We start from the raw sequence: 27,355 nt of genomic DNA, 5'->3' as shown, positions 1-27,355 counted from the left end.
GCTTGCATAGTTAATATGAAGACTTATTCCAAAACTACATTAATAAGGACAGTATACTACTTACAGATCAGTGGAACAAAAATAGGTATATTGTCAAAAGACAACTGTTTTAAACAAATATCTCAAGGTAATGCAATGGGGAAAAAATAGTCTTTTCAACAAATGATGTTGGAAAATTTGAATATCCAGATGCAAAATAATCATAATCGTAATAATCAAAATAATAATAATCTCTAACATCAAATACAAAAATAAATTTATAAACATATATCAGCATAAAGGCTTGCATAAAAATATTTTTAAAGATTTATTTATAGTAGCCAAAAGCTACAAACAACTTAAATATAAATCAATAGGTTACATCAGGATTAACAAATTATGGCATTTCCATAAAATGACATACTACTAAACAGTAAAAAGCTATAAACTACTGATACATACAATTCGAGAGTCAACATCTATGACTCTCAAAAACATTATACTAAGCCAAGGAAGGCAGACAAAAATCATACTGCATGTTTCAATTTATATAAAATTCGAAGATAGGTAAAACTGATGTATAGTGATTGTTGTCTGGGCTGCAAATTGGAGTGGAAGACTGCCTGGCAAACTCCTTAAGAAAATTGTCGGGGGATAACAGAGATGTTCTACATCCCAGTCGGGGAGGCTGTTACAAAGATAAATACATTTGTCGAGATCCATTGAACTTAAAAGTAGATAAAATTTATTGCATGTAAATTATATATCAACAAAGTTGATTTTTATAAAATATCTGCTAATGCATATCTCTGAACAAACCACTCTAGTATACTTTCTCAGAGTTCAAGGCTTGCCAATAAACTTAAATGTGATTAAACCCAAAATAATATAGCTCTCATCTAAGGAACATGGCCACAGAATTTCTCCTGTGTATTAAGATTAGAAAATATAACTTCTACAGAAGGGAAGTAAGCGGGGCACACCACACAGGGCTACCATGCATCAGGATTCATTCCTGGCCCCCAATGACTACTGGGGAAGGAGTAAGTTGAAAAGGTGAAGAACAACGGATACTTGCCATGGACCTCTGGAATCCTGGCAGCAGGAGGCCCCATGATACCCATAGACACCTGAGCTGGCAGAGAGAGCTGCTTAGAGAGGTGGTAGGGACACAGCTCCTGCATGTGCAGAGCCCAGAGGGTTTGGTGCAAGACCATCTGCAGTGGAGCATGGTCAGGGATGCCAATCTCCCAATGCTTGCCATGCTCCTCTAGGAGACTTTAGCCTAGGGGAGTTGTCCAACCCAAACAGAGCAGGGTGGTCTTGCCCACGAGACGGGGCCAGTGAGATCTAAGCACCGGCCTGTCTGCTGGCCTCTTCCTGGGCCCCAGCCTGACCACACCCATTTGCAGTGCAGCCTCAGATGCCCAACCATGGTGCCTCCTAGGGTCCTGCCTCCTAGGTCCATCAACGGCCGACTGCAACTGACCATGGGGGAGAGCTCCAGAAGAGTGGCCCCTGCAGACAGACATATACCAACCCACCCTCACTCCCCCACCATCACAGCCTCTCCTGAGCTGCTCTGCCAATACACACTTACCCACAGTTGCACCCCCCTTCTTTGTTTACATGTGGGTAGACCTTGCCTCCCTTTCCCAGCTGGCATGCAGTGCACCCTAATGCACCACTGCTGCTGGCATAAGCATACCCCACCCCCACATCACCACTGCCAGCATCAACTTGCAAACAAAGGCCAGTGGTCCCACACCCCACCCCCTTCCCTGAACTGCATCACCACCACCACTGGCAAAATTACCCCACATAGAGGCCAGCAGTTCTGCATCCACCAGCACCTCAACCCCACACCAACCACCACCAGTGCAAACATCCACACTGATGCCAGTGGCCTTACTCCCCTGCTCCAGGTTGCCACTGTTGCACTGTGAATGCACACCTGGGGAGAAGCAGACTGGTACCCACCAGCACCCTATCCCAGCTGATAAGCATTCACTGCACTGCACTGCCACTGCTGGCACAGCACAGATCCTGCTGTAACTGCCCTGACAAAGCACTTTGGCTGGTATCATCCATCAGAGTGTTGTATCAGTGGTCTGGGAATACCTCAGTCCCCTCAGCACAACAAGTTCCTAATCTCAAGGGACCAGAAAACAAAGCCAGGGGCCCTATACCAGCTACCCAGAATTAGAACACATAGCCCAAGAGTGCTAAGCTGACCCTTGACCCCCTAAAATCTTTTAGAAATGAAGCCAGTAGACTGTACAAACCTTATATCACAATGAAACCCCCAAGGACATCAAAGGAGATAATAGAAAAAAAAAACATCCACAGGACACAACTTCAAACATTAAAGGAACATCAGTCCACACAGATGAGAAAGAACGAGGACAAGAACTTTGGCGATTCCAAAAGCCAGAGTTTCTTCTTGCCGCCAAACAACTACACTAGTTCTCCAGTAATGGTTCTTAACCAGTATGAAATGGCAGAAATGACCAAAATATAATTCAGAATATGGTAGAAATGAAGATTATCAAGAGATTCAGGAGGAAGTCGAAACCTAATCCAAGGACTCTAAGGAATACAATAAAACAATACAGGAGATGAAAGACAAAATGGCCATTTTAAGAAAGAACCAATTGATCTGATAAAGCTGAAAAACTCCAAGAATTTTAGAATAAAATCTCAAGTATTAACAGCAGAATTGACCAAGCTGATGAAAGAATCTCAGAGCTAAAAGACCAGTTATCTGAGATAATTCAGTAGGACAAAAATAAAGACAAAGAAGAATGAACAAAACATCCAAGAAATGTGAGATTATGTAAAGAGACGAAATCTACTATTCATTAGCATCCCTGAAATACACAGAGAGAAAGCAAATGACTTGGAAAATGTATTTCAGGATATCATCCATGAAAATTTCCCCAACCTTACTAGAGAAGCCAACATTCAAACTCAAGAAATGCAGAAAACCCTTATGAGACAGTACACAGATGACTATCCTCAAGACACAGAGTCATCAGTTTCTCCAAGGCCAAAATGAAAGAGAAAATATTAAAGGCAGCTACAGAGAAGAGGCAGGTCACCTACAAAGGCAACCCCATCAGGCTAAGAGTGGATATTTCAACAGAAACCCTACAAGCCAGAAGAGAATGGGAGCCTGTGTTCAGCATTCTTCTTTTTTGAGATGGAGTCTTGCTCTATCACCCAGGTTGGAGTGCAACAGCATGATCTCAGCTCACTGCAACCTCCACCTCTTGGGTTCAAGCAATTCTCCTGCCTCAGCCTCCCGAGTAGCTGGGATTATAGGCACATGCCATCACACTCAGCTAATTCTTCTATTTTCAGTAGAGACAAGGTTTTGCCATGTTGGGCAGGCTGGTCTCGAACTCCTGACCTCAGGTGATCTGCCTACCTCAGCCTCCCAAAGTGCTGGGATTACAGGTATAAGCCACCCCACCTGGCCCTCAGCGTTCTTGAAAAAAAAAAAAAAATTCCAGGCCAGGTGTGGTGGCTCACACCTATAAATCCCAGGACTTTGGGAAGCCGAGGTGGGTGGATCACCTGAGGTCAGGAGTTTGAGACCAGCCCAGCCAACAGGGTGAAACCCCATCTCTACTAAAAATACAAAAATTAGCCAGCCGTGGTGGCAGGCGCCTGTAATCCCAGCTATTCAGGAGGCTGAGACAGGAGAATTGTTTGAACCCCAGAAGTGGAGGTTGCAGTGAGCCGAGATCGTGCCACTGTACTCCAGCCTAGGCAACAAAGAGCAAAACTCCTCTCAAAAAACAAAACAAAACATCCAAACAAGAATTTCATATCCAGCCAAACTAACTAAGATTCTTTTCAGACAAGCAAATGCTAAGGGAATTGTTACCACCAGACCTGTCTTACAAGAGGTCCTGAAGGAAGCACTAAATATGAAAAGGAAAGACTGTTGTTACTGGCCACTACAGAAACACACTGAAGTACATAGACCTTTGATACTATAAAGTAACCACACAAACAAGTCTGCATAATAACAAGCTAACAACACGATAACAGGATCAAATCTGCACATATCAATATTAACCTTGAATATAAATGGGCTAACTGTCCCAATTAAAAGGCATAGAGTAGCAAGTTGGATAAAGAAGCAAGATCCAATGGTATGCTGTCTTCAAGAGGCCCATCTCACATGCAATGACACCCATAGGCTCAAACTAAAGGGATGGAGTAAAATCTACCAAGCAAACAGAAAACAAAAAAGAGTAGGAGTTACTATTCTAATTTCAGACAAAACAGACTGCAAACCAACAAGGATCAAAAAATACAAAGGAGGGCGTTACATAATGATAAAGAGATCAATTTAACAGGAAGACTTACCTATTCTAAATATATGCATACACCCAACACAGAAGCACCCAGATTAATAAAACAAGTTCTTAGAGGCCTACAGAGAGACTTAGATAACCACACAATAATAGTGGGAGATTTCAATAGCCACTGACAGTATTAGACAGATAATCAAGGCAGAGAAGTAACTAGGATATTCAGGACTTGAACTCAACACTCGATTAAATAGACCTAATACATATCTACAGAACTCTCCACCCTAAAACAACAGAATATAAATTCTTCTTATATGCACATGGCAATACTCTAAAATCAACCACCCAACTGGCCATTAAACAATCCTCAGCAAATCAAAAAAAAAATGAAATTATACCAACCACACTCTGGGACCACAGAGCAATTAAAATAGAAATCAATGCTAAGAAGATCACTCAAAAACAATTACAAAAAAATTAAACAACCTACTCCTGAATGACTTTGGGTAAACAATGAAATTAAGGTAGAAATCAAGAAATTCTTTCAAATTAATGAGAACAAAGATTCTCTGAGACACAACTAAAGCATGTTAAGAGGGAAGTTTACAGCACTAAATGCCCACATCAAAAAGTTAGAAAAATCTCAAATTAACAACTTATTGTCACACCTAGAAGAACTAGAGAAACAAGAGCAAACCAACCACAGAGCTAGCAGAAGACAGAAAAACACCAAAATTAGAGTAGAACTGAAGGAAATTGAGACCCTCCCCCTAAAAATACAAAAAAATCAATGAATCCTTAAGTTAATTTTTTGAAAGAATAAATAAGATAGATAGATCACTAGCTAGGCTAATGAAAAAGAGAAGATCCAAATAAACACAATCAGAAATGACAAAGGGGTTGTGATCACCAAACCCACAGAAATACAAAAAATCCCTCCCTCACAGATTACTATGCATACCATTATGCAAACAAGTTAGAAAATCTGCATGAAATGAATAAATTCCTGGAAACATATAATCTCCCAAGACTGAACCAGGAAGAAATTGAATCCCTGAACAGATCAATAACAAGTTTCAAAATTGAATCAGTAATAAAAAGCCTATCAACCAGAAAAGGCCCAGGACCAGAAAAATTCACAGTTGAATTCTACCAGATGTATAAATAAGAGTTGGTACCATTTCTACTGAAACTATTTCAAAAATTGAGAAGGGACTCCTAACTCATTCTATGAGGCCACCATCATCCTGATACCAAAACTTGGCAGAAACATAGCCAAAAAGGAAACTCCAGGCCATTATTCTTGACCTGGATTCTTGATTAACTTTAGATACAAAAATACTCAACAAAGTACTAGCAAACTGAATCCAGCAGCATATCAAAAAGCTAATCTACCACAATCAGGTAGGCTTTATCCCTGGGATGTAAGGTTGATTCAACATACACAAATCAATAAATGCGATTCATCACCTAAACTGAGCTAAAAACAAAAAACACACAATCATCTCAGTAGGTGCAAAAAAGGCTTTTAATAAAATTCAGCATCCCTTCATGTTAAAAAAGAAAAAAGCCCTCAACAAACTAGGCATTGAAGGAAGGAACATACTTCAAAATAATAAGAACCATCTATACCAAGCCCACAGCCAACATCATACTGAATGGACAAAAGCTGGAAGCATTCCCCTTGAAAACTGAAACAAGACAAGGGTGCCCTCTATTACCACTCCTATTCAACATAGTACTGGAAGTCCTAGCCAGAGCAATTAGGCAAGAGAAAGAAATAAAGGGCACCCAAGCAGTAAGAGAGGATGTCAAACTATTTCTGCTTGCAGATGACATTTTATACCTAGAAAACCCCAGTCTTTGCCCAAAAGCTCCTTAAGCAGATAAACAACTTTAGCAAAGTTTCAGGACACAAAATCAATGTACAAAAACTAGTAGCATTCCCATACACCAACAACATCCAAGCTGTAAACCAAATCAGAAACTTAATCCTGTTCACAATATCCACAAAAAGAAAAAAGAATACCTAGGAATACAGCTAATCAGGGAGGTGAAAAATCTCTACAAGGAGAATTACAAAACACTAGTGAAAGAAATTAGAGATTACACAAACAAATGAAAAAACATTTCAAACTCATGGATAGGAAGAATTAATATTGTTAAAATGGCCATACTGCCCAAAGCAATTTACAGATTCAATGCTATTCCTATCAAACTACCAATGGAATTCTTCTCAGAATTCCAAAAAAAATACTAGTTTAAAATTCATATAAAATCAAAAAAGAGCCCAAATAGCTAAAGCAAACATAAGCAAAAAGAACAAAGCTGGAGGTATCACATTACTTGTCTTCAAACTATAGTATAAGGCTACAGTAACCAAAAAAGCATGGAACTGGTACAAAATAGACAATAGATCAATGGAACAGAATAGAGAGACTAAAAATAATGCCACATACCTACAACCATCTAATTGCTGACAAAGTCAACCAAAACAAGCATTGGCAATGGGGAAAGGACTCCCTATTCAATAAATGGTGCTGAGATTACTTGCTAGCCATATGCAGAAGATTTAAATTGGACCCCTCCTTTGAAACACATAAAAAATCAATTCAAAGTGTATTAAAGACTTAAATGTAAAACCTAAAAGTATAAAAACCATGGAAGATAACTTAGGAATTATCATTCCGGACACAGGACCTGGCAAAGATTTCATGATGAAGATGCCAAAAGCAATTATGACAAAAGCAAAAGTTTGCATGTGGGACCTAAACTGAAGAGCTCTGTACAGCAAAAGAAACTACCAACAAGCTAAACAGATAGCCTACAGAATGGGAGAGAATATTTGCAATCTATGCATCCAACAAAGAACTAATATCCATAATCTATAAGAAACTTAAACAAATTAACAAGCAAAAACAAACACAACCCCATTAAAAAGTGGGTAAAGGACATGAACAGACATTTTTGAAAGAAGACATACAGGCAGCCAATAAGCATATGAAAAAATGCTCAACATCACTAATCATTAAATAAATCCAAATCAAAACCACAATGAGATGCCATCTAACATTAGTCAGAATATCTATTATCAAAAAGTTAAAAACTAACAGACACTGGCAAGGTTATGGAGAAAAGGGAACACTTATACACTGTTGATGGGAAAGTAAGTTAGTTAATCCATTGTGGAAAGCAGTTTGGCAATTTCTCAAAGAACTTAAAATTTCCATTTGACCCAGGAATCCCATTATTGGGTCTATAACCAAAGGAATATAAATCACTCTACCATAAAGACGCACATACATGTATGTTCATCACAGCACTATTAACAATAGCAAAGACATGGAACCAACCTAAATGCCCATCAATGATGGACTAGATAAAGAAAATGTGATACATATACACCATGGAATACTATGTAGCCTTAAAAAAACAAGGTGATTATATCCTTTGCAGCAATATGGATGGTGCTGGAGAACATTGTCCTAAGCAAGCTAACACAGGAACAGAAAACCAAATACATATTCTCACTTACAAGTGGGAGCTAATCATTGAGTACACATGGACACAGAGAACAACAGATAATCTAGGCCTACTTGAGGGTGGAGAGTGGGAGGAGGGTGAAGACTGAAAAACCACCTATCAGGTACTATGCTTATTACCTGGGTGATAAAATAATCTGTGCACCAAACCCCTGTGGCATGCAATTTTCCTATATAACAAACCTGCACATGTTCCCCTGAACCTAAAATAAAAGTTTAAAAAATGAAAGAAAATGGAACTTCTTTTCTTCTAAGAATTTGGGTTATTGTTTTTGATGTTTGAAGCTGGTTTGTTCCCTCAGGCACAAAGAAAATAAGTATTATATACTGCTTAATTCATGGAAGATTATCATGCTCAGTCTTTACAGGTTCCTTCTTTTATTTTATTACTTATTTTCTCCCTTCATCCTAGATGAACACATTTCCCATTATCCATCCGACCAGATAGCCAGTTTAGCATTTTAATTGAGGTACTGACTATAATTATACAGCCTATAAAATATGTTTTGTGTTTGTATTTTTAATTTATGTATTTTTCCCATTTATCACTATATTTTCAGATCGATCCATGTGGCTATATATAGATCTACTCAGTTGCTTCTAATGCTACATTCTCTGCAGCATCAATTTCTACAGTATGTGTCCCTCATATTTTACATATCAATTTCCCTAGTGATGACCACCTAGGTTACCTTTGAATACTAACAGTGATGAATATCCTTATAGATCCACATGTGGGAAGTTTTCCATGTAATACACACCCAGAAATGGTATTTCTGGTTCACAAGGTATAGTCACACTTATACTATTAGCTTAATTTCCAGAAATATTGTACTAGTTTCTATTCCCACCAGTAATGCATTGTGTATTTTAAGGTTAAGCTCATTTAAAATATATTCTGCCACCTAAAGTGGCAGATTACAAGATAATAGATTTTATTTTGTTTCTGGCTACTCTACATCAGTAAGAAAGAAATAATAATTTTGTCTTGTTTCTGGCTACTCTATATTTATAAGAAAGAAAGAAAAGATATCATTAATTCTGCCACCCAGGGAGGTAGTTGGGTCTTGACTTCTAAGGCATGGGCTGTTTTTAAGTTTAGAAAAAAATAAACAATGATATTGTGTTTTGGAGCCAGAAGGGTGAGTTGCTAGGCAGAGAACCTCTACCATTGAAGACAGCCCTGAATAGGTCTTTGTGCTTCAAAGGCCTAGGTCCATTTGGAGAAACAAATATTTGGAAAGAAGAGAAGAATTGGAGTCTTTATAGTGTTATCTGACAGGCTGATAGTTATTGATTCTCTAATATATACCTGCTTGCCATGGGTGTGAGGACTGATCCCACCTAAACTGCCTGTGTAGTGAAAGAACTGTAGAAGGCCATAATTAGGGAAGAAGCGCTACACTCCTTGAAGTCTAAGTGAGGGTCCATCTGGTTAAATTTGGTACAGTGGAAACAAATCACACACTGGAATGATTAATCTCAAATGAATTGTTGTGTCTGCCTTTAAGGACCTTCTAAGTCCCCAGGGTCCTTGTAAAACCCAAGCAAGGGGAAGGAGGCTGTGAAATAAAATGTCTGATAACAAACTTTCAAGCAATCTTAGTGGATAAAACCAGATTTAGCCTTATTTAGACAAAAGAAAAAGTTTGCTTCTTAAGGGCTTAGTTTAGGAATCTCTTTTCTTATCTCTGTGTCTTCTTTCCCTTGTTGATCTCGTAAATTTCTACAACTTTAAATGCTATCTATATGCTTATGAATTTTATTTTTATATATAATTAATTCATGCACACACCACACTGCACATAATCCCTATGACCATACCCCTCACCTTTTCTTCTTTGCACTTTTTACTGTTTGTTTTTAATATGTTGGTTGTCTGCCTTCCCAATTAGGTTGTATATTAGCCAATGCAGGAGTCCCATCTTGTTTATTTACCAAATATTTACCTACTTGTGTCTGATGTAGTTCCTGATACAGAGTATATAATTAATAAACATTTTGGAATGAATGAATAAATGAATTAAAGCCATAGAGTTGTAGAGCAATTCACATTTGTAACATAAAAAGAAAACACTTCTTCAAATCTCCTCCCATTAGTCATGCCATCTTCCTCTCTTCATTAATAATTCTGGAGCATAGGGGTCTCTATCTCCTTTACTGTGTCACTTTCCATTCTCATCTCTGATGCAGAGTCCTTCTCTCATAAAAATACAACTATGTTAATGCTCTAAGGCTGACTTATGATGCAAAAGGAAAATTTGTTTGCTTTATAGATGGTCCATTTAAGAAAATAGGAATTCACCATTGCCATCCAAACATGAAATGTGGCATAGGTTACCTGGGGTAGCAAAACGTACCAGAACCTAACAGAGGATAGAATTGTGAGGAAACAGAGGCAATAAAAGAACAGAGAGTAACAGACTAAAAAGAAAGAATTTCTTGGTGCCTATCTGATTATTACTCATTTTGGAGTGAAAGATGACCCCATGGCAACAGGAAAAAAATGTTTTGCATCATTCTCTGAACTGTGAATATATTGAAACAAGCCATTTGTATGATTCAATTTATTTCTTATTTGTAATATCTGGACTCTCACTTTCTAGATGTTTCTAGATGAAGTTACAGTCCCAAACAAACCTTGCGGCTCTCATTGAATTAGAATTATTCCTCAACTATCACTTTGCTAAGATCTGACTTAGGCACTGCCGGATATCCACCATCATAATTTAGGTTCTCATCACTCTATTTCAGATTAGCATAAGACATCACAAAGAATGGGATAAATATGTAGGCCACTGTAGAAGGATACTAGGAAGTACAAAGTCACAAGCAGTGATGGGTAGTTCAGAATGTGCACTTCAGCAAGGAACCAGGGAGGGAGATGAGTGGTTTTCAGATCCTGTCTTCCTTTCAGTGTTGGGGTCAGAGGACTTTCTTCCAAGCCAGCAAGTAAGACAGAAGATTCTGTCTGGCATCTTCTCTGCAGGGTACTCTGAGCTAAAAATAGCTACTCTAGATAATGAATGCTATGGCAGTGCTAATTTATTTAAATGAAAAAGTCCTCATCTGTGATTTTCCTATTTTTGCCCAGCCAACTAAACTTTGCCTGAAGCAGACAACATGCTGGTGGTCACTAGACTATTACTAATACTAGTAGGTTTAGCTCATTAAAATGATTTTAGAGCCTCTCAGTGCAATAAGCATGGCCTGTTGTCATTATTTCTATTTTTATTCCTTTGGGATATTACCTAGAAAGCTGAATTGAATTACAGCAAATGAGTCTGCAGCTAAGCTTGAGGGGATGTGAAGAACAGAGTATTCCTAAGGTTTTGGTACCTTCTCAAGAATAGGTGGAAAATGGCTACGAATACTTTAAAGTTAGTCAACCCTGGATCCTCTCCAAAGGGAAGTTATCTAACTATTCTTAGCCTCGGCTTTCTTATCAGTAAAGTTAGAGCAATAATATATATGGTGCAGAATTATTGTTAATAATTAGAAGCAACTTATATCCAACACACAAGGTATGTGATAGGTGGTTGATAAATGTTACCTGTTATTATAGCTCTCAGAAGTTTGCCCAAAATAAGGTTCATTAAATCATATGAATTTATGCAACAAATTCCCAATATTTCATTGAGGATTTACAGATACAAGCATAATAGTAGTCATACTGATGCCACAGAAAAAAGATGTAACTACACAGAAACATTGGTAATAATAAAATGACTCTCCTGTCAATATTGGAAGCTTGAACCAGAATTAACCATGACTGGAAATGAAGTGGAAGGGCTTCTATTCCCAGCTATTATATAACAGCATAACTTGGAGCAAACCAATGATGCTTCTGTCTTAGTTCATTTGTGCTACTATAACAAAATACCATAGAATGGGTAATTTATAAATAATAGAATTTTATTTCTTGTGTTTTAGAGGCTGGAAAGTTCAAAATCAAGGTGCAGACAAATTCCATGTCTGGTGAAGGCTTGCTCTCCACATTCAAGGTGGCACCTTGTTGCTTCATCCTCACATGGTGAAAGGCAATGGGCAAAAAAGAGCCTGGCTACTTCCCTCCAGCACTTTTATAAGGACATTAATCCCATTCACCAGGCTGGAGCCCTCATGACATAATCACTTGTTAAGTACCCCACCTCTTAAGACCATCACCTTGTGGGTTAAGTTCCAACATGTGAATTTTGGAGGGACACATACATTCAAACAATAGCAGCTCCCACAAAGAAAAAAAAGAGATTTTTAAAAATCTCTATTTAAAAGCATTGAGAGCTAATTAGGCAGTTAGGACTTAAAGGCCCAACATCCTAAAGAGTGAAGCAGAAAGATGTGAGCCAGTAAGAGTCCCCTTGGAGAATTTCCTAATTTTTGGTGCTGTGTGAAAGGCTATGTATCTCAGGAAGAGCATAGTTGCTGAGAAGCAGAGTAGCTGAAAGAGTTTCCGGTAATTTTGCAGGGCAGAAAAGACAAAAAGTGGAGCCCAGAGCCGCCAAGGCAGCAAAGACAGAGGGAGAAACAAGCCTGACACACACAGTTACATTTTTTTTTTTTTGAGACGGAGTCTTGCTCTGTTGCCCAGGCTGGAGTGCAGTGGCGCGATCTCGGCGCACTGCAAGCTCCGCCTACCGGGTTCACGCCATTCTCCTGCCTCAGCCTCCGGAGTAGCTGGGACTACAGGTGCCCGCCACCACGCCTGGCTAATTTTTTTTTTTTTTTTTTTTTGTAGAGACGGGGTTTCACCATGTTAGCCAGGATGGTCTCAATCTCCTGACCTCGTGATCCACCTGCCTCGGCCTACCAAAGTGCTGGGATTACAGGCGTGAGCCACCGCGCCTGGCCACAGCTACATTTTTAAGATACACAAAGCAACCGGCTAAGAATCTAAGCAGAATGCCACTTAAAAGAAAAGTCATTTTCAATAGTCTGACAGTGACAAAGACAATTTACAGCATATGAATGAGGTAAAAAGAAGGGGACTTAATAAAAGGAAAAATACCCCAGCCTCTCAGTTAAGACTGTCTGAGGCTATGCTCCCAAGAATGAGGTTAAACAAGATGTATATTTGAGTTCATAACAACTGTAACGCAGACAACTTAGGTTAATTCAGTTGTTGATTAAATTAAAGTGTAGTTTCCTCACTGTAGTTTCCTGACAGAGAACAAGGTGAACCCTTTCTGGGGACAGACAAAATCATCTGAACACATGTAATTTTTTCATATAAAATACTCATCATTTAATAAAAAGATGCCAAGGAGATGGGGTTCAGGACACGGTACACCAAAATATGGCACCTTGGATTTGAGAAAACGGCAAAAGCAATAAGGTCACTCTCACTCTCCCCTTGCCCCTTCTCCCCTGAAGCAGGCCATAAAAACCTAGCTGATCTTCCCCTGAAGCATAAGACCTTAATTCCATAGACCCCCTCCCTATACCCGGAAGAAAGGAACGCTCTTATCCTCAAAGATAGAGATGCCAAGAAGAATCTGAACAACCCTTCCTAAGTCTGCCCTCCGCCCCCAACTTGTAACCTTTAGAACACACCCCCTTTTGTCCACACTTCTGTGTGACTGTTCATTCTTCAGCAAACCTAAGCATAAAAATACAGTTCTCCCTATTTCTTTGGGTCGTCATTTCTGAAGGCTCCTGTGTCATAGAAAACTTACATTAAATAAATTTGTAAGCTTTTCTCATGTTAATCTGTCTTTTATTATAAGTGACTCAGCCATGAATTTGTGATGGATGAGAAATCTTTTATTCCCTACAAAGGCAGACCAAGAAACAAGACAAAAATAAAGCCCAGATGATATAAATAGACCCACAGATTATCAAAATCAATGTTATCTAACAGAACTTTCTGCAATGATAGAAATGTTTTATGTATGTGCAATCCAATACACGAGTGACTGCACACATGTGGCTATTGAGTACTTGACATGAAGAACTGAATTTTCTTTTTTATTTTAATGGATTTACATTTAAAGAGCCACATGTACCTATGGCCACTGTAGCACAGCAGTAGCCACTAATGGAATGCATAATTCTCATGATGATAAAGGTAAAAGATAATTAATAGAAAGGTTTGATGAATTCATCAAAGGAAGAAAAAGGCAACATACAACAAATGAGACCCCAAAAAAAACCAGATATTGTAGTATAATGGTCAGCATCTACCCAAATATATCAGTAATAAGCACGTAATGTTAATCACAAGAAAAGAATATATACTCCAATAGAAAAACAAAGATTGTCAGACTGAAAAAAATAAACAAAGCTTAACTATATGCTGCTTATAACCATGACACACTTGATTATGGGAATTTCTTTAGATATTGCCTCTTCTCCAATCTCATTTCTCATCCTCTACAACTCTTATTATATTAGACAAATGTTCAACCCATTCAGTCTGCCTCTATTTCTCAAACATTTTCCCCCATTTTCCATTTCTTTATCTTTGCTGGATTTTGGTTAGCTTTTCCATCTCTGTCTTCTAGTTCAGTAATTCTCATTTTAGCTATGATCTACCTATTGTTTAACTCTTTCATTGAATTTTTAATTTCAAAAATTAAAAAAATCATTTTTTGGAGTTCTTTCCTATTTTTCAAGTTCACATATTCTTATATAATAATATCTTACTCTTTCCTTGTGGTTTTTACTCCTTTTATCACTTTAATTATGTTAAGCATAGTTATTCTAGAATACATTTCATATTGTTCTAGTTTCTCAAGTCCTTGAAGTTCTAACAGTCCTCTTCACTGTCTAATTACTCTCTGTCATGGTGAATTATTTTCTTCTATGATTTATAAATTTTAATCCCGAGCTCTTGTTGGTAGTTCTTTATCACCCTGGACTGTTGGAGGTGTAGCTATACAGAGTTTTGCTTCTGCCGGACACCCCAGAACTTCATTGGTGTGAAGGATTATTGTTTATTATAAAACCCTAGGAAGAATGTCAATTGAGACTTCACAGTTAAATATGGAAAAACCCTGGAGCTTTGATTTCTTAGGGAGTTTTTTTTTTTTTTAAGTTTTAGTGTTTAGTTTTTCTAATTCCTCCTTCACTGACAGACAGCAATTCTATGATTCTGCCTTTATGCTGCGGTCTCAGTTCCAACTTTCTGCCTCACACAAGTCAAAGCCTTATCTCTTGTCTCCAGGAGACCTTCAAAGCTACAGCCCCTAGTTCCTAGTGGCTAGATCCAGTCACCAGCTCCCCCAGCCTCCACAGCATCAGCTGGTAAGTTTATTACTCTGGCTTTAATTTTCCTTTTCTTGCACCCACTGACATCTATCTTATGACAAGTCAGTCTTTTGTTATTTTTTTTTATTGATAACTTCTATGTGGTTAAAGGCGATGAGTAGCTCTGCTTAGACTCAGCCCATCAAGCTCCCAAAATTACCCCATGATTTTTAGACCATGATTTCTCCTTTTTCTGCCTCCACTTCTGAATTTATTCAGGTTACCCTGCTCCTGTGGCACCTCATATCTAGAAGCTTCACTATCTTACACAAAATTTCCAATCACATTTATATTCTTTATAGATATTCTAAGGTTCTGTGCAGTCGCAGAGGTAAGAGAATCTCATTGTGGTGCGCACTGCCATCTGCCATCTTGTTGCCCCGACCTTCCTTCTTTTTTTCTTCTCAGCCAGACCCTGTAGGCTCTGACTTTTCCAAAATCTCGTGCTCCCACATGTCTTCTTCCTTATCATGCATAGGAAGCTTAATTCTCCTAATGAAAAGTAGACCTCACTTGACAAAAGCATATCTGTGTTCTCCAATGCCATGAACATTTTGGTGAATAGGATTTTCTTTATACCTTTAGACTCACAAAAGTCATTCAGAGAACAGAGACAAGACCAAATATTGCTAGAGACTTTTCTTTAATTGAGAAAACTGCAAGTTAATCTATACACAACAGAGAAAATAAGTTTCCGCAGCTTTAAGGATTGTTTTGATATTCACACACACACATACACACATTATAAAATATGTCTATTAATTCAACAAATATTGATTAAGCACATAATAAGCAATGTGCTAGGTTTCATGGATATAATTAAAAACAAAACTACAGTCATCCATCACTTAATGATGGGGATACATTCTGAGAAATGCATTGTTAGGTAATTTCATCATTGTGTGAACATCATAGAGTGTACTTACACAAACCTAAATGTATATAGCCTACTACACACCTAAGCTATATGCTGTAGCCTATTGCTTCTAAGCTATAAACCTGTACAGCATGTTACTGTACTGAATACTATAGGCAATTATAACACAATGGTAGGTATTTGTGCATCTAAACATAGAAAAGGTACAGCAAAAATACAGGAATAATCTTTTTGGGCCACTGCTGTATATACACTGTGTCATTGACCAAAACATTGTTACATGGCACATGACTGTATGTAATGGCTTCCCTTTCCTGCTAAACTGTAAATCCTAGGAGGGCAGGGCTGTGTTTTACTTATTTACTTCAAGATCCAAGTGCTTAGCAGTGTACTGGAACTTAACGATATCTGTTGAATACATAAATGATTGATTATATTAATACATCAATGAGTTTTGTTGCAAAGATGAAAATCTAAAGGGAAAATGATATGAAATTGTTCCTTAAATCTGCAGATATATATTTAAAAAGACACTAAGCTCTATCCTTGTAGTTCACTCACATTGGCAACTTTTCCTATTTAGCAAGATCTTAATAACCTCTGCTCATTAGTTTCCTTCACTTTCTCCCAGTCATTTTCTCCTCCCCTGGTTTTGTTTCCTTGCCTGCCTATCCTGACGCTCATGGCTACCTTTCTGAAGTACTCTCTTGTCAATGTACTTAGCACATTGGACAAGCTTGATTTATGGGATCCAACTTTGTTTTTTGCCTCTTAATGGCTCTTTAAAGTTATTCAGAGGAGAATCTTTCTTTGTGACTGAAAAGGAGACTTCATGGGACTCATAACTTTCTCAGTTTAGGTATCCGATGGCTCTGTGGTCACTCAAGTTACAAACCATTGTCTCAGTTCAGAAAGTGGAACTACCAAGTCCACAATATTAAACATCTCTTAAGCTTTCATTCAAAAGCAGTTTCCCCTCCCTTCCTCTGCTTAAGGCAGGTGGGTAGGCAGGCCACTTGCACTTGTGGAATGGGGTAGGTCAGCTTCTACTCTCTTTCTCACCTCTCCTTTTCTCTCTCTCTCACTAGCCACTGTGATTTAAGTACAACTTATAGACAGTAATATTCACCAATTTGTAAGTATACAATTGATGAGTTTTGACAAATAAATTCAGTCATTTGAATATCACTACAATGATAATACAAAACATTTGTATCATCTCAAAAGTTTCCTCATTCACCACTGCTGTCAATCCTCTTTGGCTCCTGGCAACGACTGATCTCCTTTCTATCTCTATATTTGTGCCTTTTCTAAAATTTCATATAAATGGAATCATGTAAAAGACTACATATTCTATCTGGCTTCTTTTTGTAGCATAATGCTTCTGAGATTCATATATGTTATGCTTATCAGTAGATTAGCTTTTTTCATTGCTGAGTGTTATTCCATTGTATGGACATATCATTGTTTATCCATTCATCATTCAATGGACACTTTGGTTCTTTCTTTTTTTCAATCATTATGAATAAAGCTGCTATGAGCATTCAGATCCAAATTATTGATCAGGTAGGTGCTTAAACTTGTCCCTGATAAATGCCTGAGAGTGAGATTTCTAAGTGATCTGTTTAACTTGTAAGGATTGTCAAATGGCATTTCCAAAGTGGCTGTACCCTTTTGCATTTCCATCTGAAATGTATGAGAATGTCATTTGCTCCATACCTCCTCTTAAGCACTTGATTTTATCAATCATTTTTAAAAATTTTAGCCATATAGTAGATGTGTAGTGCTATCTCATTGTGGCTTTAATTTGCATTTTATAAATGATTAATGATATTGAACATCTTTTCACATACCATTGCCACTGATATATTTTCTTCGACAAAGTATGTCTTCACATCTTTAGCCAATTTTGTTTTAAATTGTGTCATTTGTCTTACCATTATTGAATTATAAGAGTTCTTGATATATTCTAGAAACAAGTTCTTTATCAGACATATGTCTACAAGTATTTTATCAGAGTGTGTTGCTTTTCTTTTCGTTTCCATTGGTGTCTTTTGAAGAGTGAGAGTTTTTCATTTTCATGAAATCCAATTTATCATTTTTTTATTTTATGGTTCCTGTTTTTTTGGTTGTATCTAAAAAAAATTTTGTCTAACCCAAAACTACAATGAATATCTCATATACTTGCTTCTAGACCTTTTTTTATAGTTTAGATATATTTGGATATGTGGTCTATTTTGTATTAATTTTTGTATATGGTATGACATAAAAATCATTGTTTACTTTTTTGCATCTGGATATTCAACTGTTTCAGTACCACTTTGTCTTAGTCCATTTAGGCTGCTATAATAAAGTACCATAAACTGGTGGCTTATAAACAAAAGATATTTATATCTCACAGTTCTTGAGACTAGAAAGTTTAAGATCAAGGAGCTGGCAGATTTGGTGTGTATTCTCACATGGTGGAAGGGAGAACTCTGACCTCTTCAGCCCCTTATAAGGGCATTAGTTCCATTCATCAGGACTCTATATCTGTGACCTAATTACCTCCCAAAGGTCCCATTTCCTAATACCATCACATTGGGGATTAGGTTTCAACATATAAATTTGGTGAGGAAACACACATTCAGTTTGTAGAGTACTTACTGACTCATTAACTATATTGGGCAAGTTATTAGGTGGCAATTTCATATGGTTCAAACTAGCATTTGGTCTCTTTAATCTTCTTTTTCCCCCATATGAAAAATAGGAAGAGCTGTGGTACATATTACACAGGTGATTGTTGTGAGATTTAAATAAGATAATGCATGCAAAGCACTCCATCCCCTGCAGAGCACATAAGTGCTCAGTAAAGCAGGATATGTTATAAAACTCATCAAGTCCTGACTATTGCAAAATATATCTTGAATTTATCTCCTCCACCTTATCACTATTTATTTACTCATTCACTCATTTATTCACTTAACAACTTTTTATTGAATCACCATGTGTTCTGGGTACTAAGATAGGCATTGGGAATTCAATGGTAAACAAACTAGACATGGCCTGTGCTCCAGTGGGACTTTCAGAATGCAAGAGAAGACAGACTGTTATATAGCAATTAAAATGCAAATAATAAAAAGTCATGACTCTGGGCTTTGCTCTGGCTAGTGAAAGAATACATTTTCTATGTCCCATCTTCTTTCCCCAGGTTCCTGGGTGAGGGAACATAGGATAAGCCCAGAGATAAGAGAGAACTATTGAAGAAAATCCTGCCAGAGTGATCTATCTAAACCACATATCTGACCATGTCACTCACTGTATAAACCAGTGTATGGCTCTTCACTGCCTTCAGGGTAGAGTTAAACTCTTTAAAATGACATATCTCTCACCAAAGCTCTTAGCACTCTTTCTCTCTCTCATTTTGTTTCAAAAAAACTAAACTATTTCTATTTCTCTATACATGCCATGCTTTTTTATGTCTCTGTGGCTTTGCTCATGCAGTCCATGAAATGTCCTTCACCCTTGGTAACTCTTCATACCAGCTGGGATTCTCATGGCTGCAGAAGAAAGCAAGCTAGTTCAAACTAACTGGAGGAAAAAAGAGAAATTTACTGTAAGGATACTGGGATGTTTCCTGAAACAGAGAGCAAGGAAGTGATTGTATACCTATTGTAGGTAACAACAGAATGCATTGTCTGGGAGATGCATTCTCTTCACAGTTTCTCTCTGCTTCCCCCGTGCATGTCAATGTAACTCACATTGTTGTTATTATTGGTTTTCCTCTATCAAATGGCAGAAAACATAGCAATTGACAGTTCTCAAGCTTCAGTGAGTCCCATGTGGAAAAATCCTAGGGAGGGACATTGATTGCCTCAGCATGTTTCATGTGCCCACTCATGGCCCAAACATTTGTGGCCCAGGGATGCAGTGTGATGATGTACAGAATAGCTGCTCTCACCATAACCATGTGGATGGGGGAGGGAATCACCCAGAAAATTTTTGGAAAAAATTACAAAAACATTATAGATATTTTTGAGATTCTTTGAAAAAATTTCATTTGCATAAATGAATTAATATAAATTAAGCATAAATAAGGAATCTCAGCTCAGATGACCCTCCTCCAGGGAGCACTCCAGATTCCCTTTATTGGTTTGGGTGCCTGTGTTCTATGCACACTTACTGCCTCATGAACATGTCTAACACTACTGTTAACATTTTTGATCATCTGTTTCTGTGTCTGTCTCTTATGAATTATTTGAGGACAAGTGTGTAGTATATTCAGTTTTGTACCTCAAACTTTGAAGATACAGAAAACAAAGCAATAGTGAATGTGGAAATGTATTGAAGATTTTTGGAAGAATGAGTAGGTGATTACTTCAACTAACTGGCACTTGAATTTTATTTCTAAAACTCTCATTATAAAAAGTCATCATTTTCAACTTTCTTTTGAGTCAATATACATTTGCCCTCTTACATAGCAACATCAAGTCATTAATGAGATAATCCCAAACCTTGTTATTACATCGTAACTTTCTCTTAGCAGTAATTATTGGAAGTGAGAGAATCTATATTAATTGACTTGATTATATATAATATTTAAAATCACCTAATTGACACAATTATTATAGAGAAAAACATGTGAAAGCCACACAAATGAACTCCAACTATGCTTAAGAACTGTCTAACCCAGCTCATTTGATACCCTATTGACCAGTGAGTTAAACAAAACTCTAATTCAATGATAACAGCATCCTCTGCCCTTTCCAAAAGTGCAGGACAGGATAATATTATCTCATGGTCAAGAAATGTATTAAATATGTGGAAAAATAAAATGTAAAAGAGAATGAGGAGAAACTTGGTGAAAATTAGCAAAACAGTGCTCTGTTCTCCCTCTGCTGGCTTTTAGGCAGTATTGCTCTTCAAAGATCTGTCCAAAGGCCCATATGAAATTTTTTCAAGGAATCTCAAAAATATCTATAATGTTTTTGTAATTTTTTCCAAAAATATTTAGAATGCTCATAATGTTCATCTAAATAAGCTCCACCAAAGCTAAAGCATCCCCACCAAAGCCATCATTACCTTCTCTTCTTATCACAGATAATGACTAATACAGAAAAGATAGAACAAGTAGAATCCAATGGCTTGACCAATTTTCCAAAAGAGCAATTCAAAAGAAGTAATTGATATTAATATTACAAATATATAATATTATGTTTTCTAGTTTTCTAAGAATATGATTCTTACAGATTGAGATGCAGCCTGATTGAGTAAGAAAAACACTGCATTTTTAGAAAGACAACCTGGATGTGAGTCTTGACTGTCCCTATTATGTACTGGTTGTACAACCTTTACAGATTGTCATTTATATGTTAGTTGTATAACATTACCATTTATGGAACTAAGTCTCATCAACCTCTAAATGAGGAAGCTATGCAACAGAATTGTTAAATCCTTTTCCAGTTCTAATTTTTTTTGTTCCCAGTGCTGTTGAATTATTAATTTTTAATAATTAATTTCTGCATTTAATTCACACCATTTGGGTCATTCGAAGATGTAACCAAAATGGTTCCTGTAATCATCAGCTTCCTTCCTTGATGTTGTGCCAAACACACTGTGGACACCCAGATGAATCCTAATTGATACAATAATGATTGTGATGGCAATAAAGAGCCCTGGGATTTTTATTCGAGCCAAATTCTTTCCTAGTTATATGGCTAGTATTTTGAGTAGCAGCTGTGAACAAATCTGTATTTCCTTCCCCTACGCCACCCCCACAACAGTCTGAAATCTTTACTTCAAATGAGACAAATCACAAGAACTGCTGAAAAATGCAGTTTCAATCTGTCCTTCTGTCCAGTCATTAGTTAAATCCCCTATATCACATTTCTTTGAATCAACTGACTCTTAAACATTGTTATAAGGAAAGCAAGGACAAGGTGGGTGTGAGGTTAGGGGATACTAGTTCAAATAATGACTCCACTTCTTTTAAGTTTAATACCCATCTTTCCAGATTGAAATATACCATGTCATGAATGAGATAATATATGTGAGATTATCATTCCAGTGTTTTCAGACATAACTGGAAGGTCCATAAATAGTAGCAAGAATAATTATAGCTACCAGTTATTGAGAACTCACTATGTGCCAGGCACTATGCTAAACTATATATATAAAAAGTTATACACAAACACAAACATTCATTTATTCCCCACAAAAACTCTATAAGGCAGATGCTACTTTCTCTATTTTACAGACAAGAATTTGAAGCTAAGAGAATTAATGTAATATCTACACATTATCCTACTAGTGGCTGAGCCAGGATTTGAACCAGGCAGTCTGATTCCAGAGCCCACTTAGAGTTTTGTTTCATGCCCCAAGGAGGATATTGAAGCTTTAGAAAGCAATTAGTTATGCACCCTCCAGAATAACTAAAATGAAAGCCAACAATAACAACTGAGAACTCCAAGTGGTGGTGAGCATGTTTATGAGTGTAAATTGGTGCTGGAAGGAACGTAAATTGATGCAACCACTTTGAAAAACTCTTCAGCAGTATGTACTCAAACTGAACATACACATTGCCTATAATCCAACAATTCCACTCCCTACTACATATCCAAATGAAAGTGTAAATGTATGTGGACCAAAAGACAGAATGTTCAAATGTTTGTTGCAGCATTATTTGTAGAAGCCCCAAATTGAATGAACCCAATGTCCATCAACAGTGAAAGAGATAAAAGAAAACGTTGTCAGTTTCACGTAATAGAAATACCACTCAGCAATGACAAATAATTGCTTACGATGTCATACAGCATAGATGAATTTCAAGGACATACTACTGACCACAAGAAGCCAGACACAAAGGAATATATGTGGTACAATTCCAAAGCTCAAAGTCCAGAAACAACCAAAACCAATCTATGGTCAAAGAAGTTAGAATGATGGTTACCTTTGGTAAAAGGCGCTCACAACTAGGAGACAGCATGCGAGAGACTTCTGGGGAGCTCATAATTTCTTGACCTGGGTAGTGGTTATACAAATATAAAAATGTATCAAGCTATAGACTTAGAACTTGTGTACTTCTCTGTGGTATGCCAAAATTCAGCATGAAAGCTTACACAAAGGAAATGAAAACAATTACTAAGAATTCATTCCCCTTCATTCCCTTTCAGAGTACATGCCATCTCATCCCAAACTTGGGATTCTTGGATGCAAATGTTTCTCTTTTTTCCTAATTCTTGGTTCCTTTGCACATTCCCAAGTGCGTTTAATGAGAAGCTGTGAATTTCTCACAGGAAACTACCTCACTAGCTGACATCCTAAACTTCAGTTCCACTCTCTGACCACAACTGTTCATTGTTTCAATTTGATCACAGATTCCACCTCCTTGCCTTCAATTTTGATTTTGAAAGCTCCATTTCTCTTCATTCTCAACCAGCTTTCCCTCCTTTGTTCATTTGTTTATTTGAAGAGATTTATCATTTCAACCATTCCTCTTATCCAACTAATAGCGCTAGGCTCTCGGAATACTATAGTAAATTAAACTGACATTATGTCTTATCTCATGATTCTCACCATCTAATGACTTCCATGAAAAAACTCTAAACTCTCTTGTCTCTTGTCCTTCTTACACATCTAACCGTCAACTGCTCTTGCTTAAATTAATTCTGTTCTCTGCCTTCACTGGTCCCACACAAGGACAACTATACACTAGAAGAAAAATTAAAATTTTCACATCATTAATTTATGTCTCTGCATATTCATGGTCTCTAACTTCATCTAGGTCCTAAATGCTGTTCTATGTCCCTAGCGAGCTTTCTCTTTATTTTTCCTAACCTCTAATTGAAATTTAGCATTTCATTTATTTACAAAGGTCAGGCAACAAATAATAGTATTAGCAGTGCCTATTAGTACTGCTGCAGTACTAGTAACTTTGTTTACAGTGTCTATAACTTTGTCACCAACAGAAATCACATAACTTTTTGTATCATATTATAGTTGTTACAGATATCTCAGGATATATTCATATTCGTTACTACTTTGCAATTATGGTAGTTATTAGATTTGACACCAGACCATGCTATTGTATGCATTAGGGTAAGTATTGTAGCATTTTAAAAAAACATGGTTTTTGACACTCCTCCCATTAAGAGGTAAAGATTATGTTCCTTTCCTGTGAATCTGGGGCAAGCTCAATGACTCCCACACAACCAAGAGAATTCAGTGGAAGTGATGCTATATGTTTCCAGGGGCTAAGTCATGAAAGGCAAAGAGGCTTTCACCTTGCTTTCTGGAGCACAAACCCTGGGAGCTCTGAGACACCATGTAATAAATCCAACTACCTTCTGGCTGCCATGCTGTGAGGAAGACCAAACTAGCCTAAGCAAAGAGCCCACGTGGAGACAGAAAGAGAGAGAAAGAGAGAGAAAGACCAACCTGGCCCAGCTCCTACTGTTACTTTGATTGGTAGAAACAAATAAGTGCTTCTTACAAGGTCTGTCAATCTGCTCTGGCTTATGGGAAGACAAACTATTCCCAGCCCTGTGTAAGTACTAGAAACTGTTTGGCCCACAGCTTTTTGGTGTCTTTTCCCTAGCCTCGTGGAGTTTCATCCTTCCATTGCACAGATAAGTACTCAGAGCCAAAGGGAAGTAAGCAATACAAAGGAACACTCTTGCAGATGTCCAAGACTCTATTGTGTGCCACGTCCTCCTCTCAGATACTCTGTCCATCAGCCTCCCCAAATTCCCATCTCTGTCGCCTCCATCTCTGCTGCCTCCATTTAGTGAAATCATCGGTTTTTGTTTGGGTTCCCTTCCCTGTTCTAGGCTCTGGACACTGCCTCCAGATAGTAAGCTGGGGTCATTATGGAGCTTAATTCATTTGTTTCCCTTCTCTCAGGGATCACGATCCTGCACTGCCTGTTGGCCAATGTCTGAAAACAATGATTTCATATACACGTACATATATGTGTATATGTATATATACAACCCTTTCCTAAATATGTATAAGTATATATACTTATGATTTACATGAATGTATATATGTGTGTATATATTATATATCTTATACATATTATATATTTATAATATATATTTCATATATTTATATAAAATATAAACGTATATTTTATCATATGCATGTATTTTATACACATTGTATATTTATTTATATATTATATATAATATATTCAGTATATTAATGTTGTATAAAATGTTATATACATATTATATATTTTATATTATATATAAACACATGTAATATATAAAATATATATTTTTTTCAAGTGATACTCCCATCTCAGCTTCTCCAGTAGCTGAGACTACACTTGTGAGCTACCGTGCCCAATTCATTTCACATATTATGCTCAATTTTCCAGGTGTTTCTAGTGATAGGGTAATTTTGCAGAAGCAGAAATCCAAATGTAATTGCTAAAACCTAAAACTGAATTGTGTTCTTTAATCTTAAAATTCATCTTCAAAGACACAAAAAAGGGGTGCCTCTTTATACTTGACAGTAAAACTTGTTGAAGATGTTCTCTCAGGTAGCTGTTAGCATCTCTAACTTCCCACTCTTTAATTGGGTATATTCTGACTTCTACCATCACCACATCACTGAAACAGGTCTTATCACACCATCTATAACTATCTTATTAGTACGGCTAAGGAATATATTTAGTTCTTTTTATTTTCCTTCTAGTTCATTTCAGTCCAAGCTGGAAGATGAGTTATTTCCTTACTTGACTTTCTACATCTGTGCTGTCCACTCTGGTAGCCACTAGGCACATGCGGCTACTGAATATTTGAAGTGTAGCTAGACCAAATTGAGAGGCACTGGAGGTGTAAAACACACACCAGGTTTCCAAGACATAATATGAATTAAAGGACATGACATATCTCATTAGTTTTTATGTTAATTACATGTTAAAATGATAATGTCTAATTATTGGGTTAAACAAGCGCTATCTCTAAAATTAATTTCATCTGCTTCTGTTTAACTTTTTATATCACTACTAGAAAATTTACAATTGCTTATGTGACTCACATTGTATTTCTAATGGCCAGTACTGCTCTACAACCTCTTGCACCAACAGAGCCCTGCTTTAAACTTTCCTTTCTTGGTTTGTGGGTCTCTGTTCTTCCCTAGTTTTCTTGCTACCTCGCTGTCTGCTCCTTCTCACACTTCTCTTCTGAGACCTAAATCTGTTGTTCTAAAATCGTAGTGTGCTGCAAAATCACCTGGGTTGCTTGCCAAAAATGCAGATTCTTGGATCTTATCTGCAGATATTATGATCTGGTAGGCTGGCTTGGAGGACCGAGATTCTGATTCAGTAAAATAGAACGAGAGCTCAGAAATTTAGAATAATCTTTAGCCCTATTTGTTCTCATTTTACCCTAAACATTCCATAGGTATCATCTTCCCTATCCCACCCACCTCCAAAGGTAGAACTACCACTCACAGAATAACATCTCCCAAAACTCTTGTTTTCCAGCTGAGATCCCTCTCTTATCCTGCCCTCTTCTTCCAACTGCCAGCTGTATATCTTCACTTGGAGGTACATTTGATAAGTTTGAGAAAACTTAGCGTATTCAGTATTTAAATTCTTATCTCTGTTCTCCCTAGCCCATTCCTCCTTTTGACCTCCCAGTTAACCAAGCTAGAAACCTGAAATAATTATTTACTTCTTCCTAACCTCTATATCTAATCAGTTAAAAAATAGGAGCAATTCTGCTTACTTAACCTCTATCATCTCTATGCCTTTTAAATGTCCTTCATTTAGGGTTTCTCAATCTTGGCTCTACTGAAATCTTGAGCCAGTTAGTTCTTTGTTGTTGGAGGAGGGAGGCTGTCCTGTGCATTGTTAAGTGTTTAGCAGTTACCCTGTCCTTTACCCCTCTAGATACTAGTAGCACCCCTTGCTGGTACAGCCACAATGTTTCTAGACATTACCAAATCCAGTGGGAGGAGGTGAGTGGGAGGGAATCACATTTCATCCTATAGAGCCACTGCCTCACTTGATGGAGGCCCTCTTCTTAATCATCTGTGTTAGGGCAAGAGTTTCCACCTGGCCCTCTAGCCCAGGACTGCACCTCTCTTCTATTCTCTACACTACTGATAGTTTTACAGTTTTCACAGGTTAAAATTAAGTATCTCTAATATGGCATGAAAAGGGCATTATTTGTTACCTAACGTGCCTTTCCAGCTTTCCACTCTACCCATACTGAAAGGCTTTGCAGTTTCCTTAGGGATGGATGAAAGTCGTAAGAAATGTTAACTATAGACAGTAAGTAAGCTAGTAGCTTATGAGATAAATGCAAAACTCCTAGCATATTTTAAATATAGAATATGAGTAAGCATGTACTTTGTGAAACACAGGCAGGATTATGTAAAATATATATAGTAAG

The 27,355-nt window shown here is 37.3% G+C and overlaps 1 long non-coding RNA gene across 2 annotated transcripts in view; it reads right to left on the bottom strand.

Moving 5' to 3' along the window:
- The window catches only part of LOC129048655 (uncharacterized), a 74,129-nt gene that overhangs the window by 45,073 nt on the left and 1,701 nt on the right, over positions 1-27,355 (bottom strand). Inside the window, exon 2 of one of the 2 annotated variants that reach the window (XR_008511174.1) lies at positions 22,900-22,970. This is a non-coding gene — a long non-coding RNA (uncharacterized LOC129048655). Of the gene's footprint in view, positions 1-21,176; positions 22,971-27,355 lie in introns of those variants that run through there. The other variant, XR_010141863.1, reaches the window with a different exon arrangement.

The sequence above is a fragment of the Pongo abelii genome, chromosome 9 (genome assembly GCF_028885655.2).
Source record: "Pongo abelii isolate AG06213 chromosome 9, NHGRI_mPonAbe1-v2.0_pri, whole genome shotgun sequence".
Lineage (NCBI taxonomy): Eukaryota > Metazoa > Chordata > Mammalia > Primates > Hominidae > Pongo > Pongo abelii.
This window is presented reverse-complemented; position numbering and strand designations above follow the sequence as displayed.